At 42.9% G+C, this 1463-nt stretch overlaps 1 non-coding gene across 1 annotated transcript; it reads left to right on the plus strand.

Moving 5' to 3' along the window:
* Positions 1-416: 416 nt before the first annotated feature.
* Positions 417-530, plus strand: LOC140274334 (U5 spliceosomal RNA). The gene has a single exon (XR_011908298.1). It is a non-coding gene; the product is annotated as a U5 spliceosomal RNA (small nuclear RNA).
* Positions 531-1463: the final 933 nt, after the last annotated feature.

The raw sequence follows: 1463 nt of genomic DNA on the forward strand, positions 1-1463 counted from the left end.
TTTTTGTTTAAATCTTTCTAGACATGGTAAATATGAACGACAAAGCAGTTTTAACATAGTTTGAGTGAAGGAATTCATTTTATAGATAAAATCCCAAGAGTCTGCAGAGAAAAGAGAGTGAATGCGAAGTAGACTTTAACACGGCTATGGGAGCGAGCCGAGTGTCGGATAACCGGGAGAATTGCTTGAAAGAAACGCGACACTGAATGAGCGGTCAGAACAAAGCCTCAATACGGGATTCTCGTGGTGTTTTTGTTGCTGCCTTGTCTTTTGCATAGAGTAAAAGACAAGGCAGCCATCGAAGAGGGCCCGATTGTTCCTACTTGGTCAGCCGAGGAGCAAGGGGGGGGGGCAAGCGTCTCAACCAAGCAAAGCTCACCACGCCTGATGCCCTGCTCCCGCAGTGACGGATAATCGTACTCTGGTTTCTCTTCATAACATACAAGTCTTTCGCCTTTTACTAAAGATTTCTGTGGAGAGCAGCACTAATGAGTTGTATCTATTTTTGGCAGGCTTTACCTTTGCGGGTGAAGCCCTTTCTGTCTGTGCAAAAGAAATCTTCTTACTTACATAGGTTAAAATACCCGACTGTACACAATCAATAGCAGGAGCGGAGTTGTTCGGCTACTAAAAGTTGTGAAAGTCCGACCATGGTTTGTAAAAAGCTGATAAGAAAAGGTGCGAATGCCCGACAATGTATGATCAAAAGAGGGAGTGGAGGTTTTCGGCTGCAAGAAGGTCTGAATGTCCAACCATAATTTGTAAAAACCGGGGAAGAAAAGGCTCGAAAGCCCGACTATACACCATCAAAAGTGGGAGCGGAGGTGTTCAGCTGCAAGACGGTCTGAATGTCCATCAATAATTGCTAGAAAACATGAAAGAAAATTTTCGAAAATCAAACCACACATGATCATAAGTGGGAGAGGAGGTGTTCAGCTGCAAGAAGGTGTGAATGTCCACCCATAATACCTGAAAAATGGGTAAAAAAAAGGTGCGAATGCCCAACCATACATCATCAAAAGCAGGAGTGCATGTGTTCGGCTACAAGAAGGTGTGAACGTCCAACCAAAGTTTGTAAAAAGCAGTTAAGAAAAGGTTCGAATATCCAACCATACATAATCAAAAGCGGGAGCAGAGCTTTTCGACTGCAAGTAGGTGTGAATGTCAGATCATAATTTGCAAAAAGCTGATGAGAAAGGGTGAGAATGCCCGACTATACACCATCAAATGCGGTAGCGGAGTTGTTCGGCTGTGAGTAGGTGTGAATCTCCAACCATAATTGCTGAAAAATGTGTTAGAAAAGGTAAAAATGCCGGTCCATACATAATCAAAATCGGGAGAGGTGATGTTCAGCTGCAAGAAGGTCTAAATGTCCATCAATAATTGCTAGAAAACATGAAAGAAAATTTTCGAAAATCAAACCACACATGATCATAAGTGGGAGAGGAGGTGTTCAGCTGCAA

The sequence above is a fragment of the Leuresthes tenuis genome, unplaced genomic scaffold (genome assembly GCF_036924035.1).
Source record: "Leuresthes tenuis unplaced genomic scaffold, fLeuTen1.0.hap1 SCAF_17, whole genome shotgun sequence".
Lineage (NCBI taxonomy): Eukaryota > Metazoa > Chordata > Actinopteri > Atheriniformes > Atherinopsidae > Leuresthes > Leuresthes tenuis.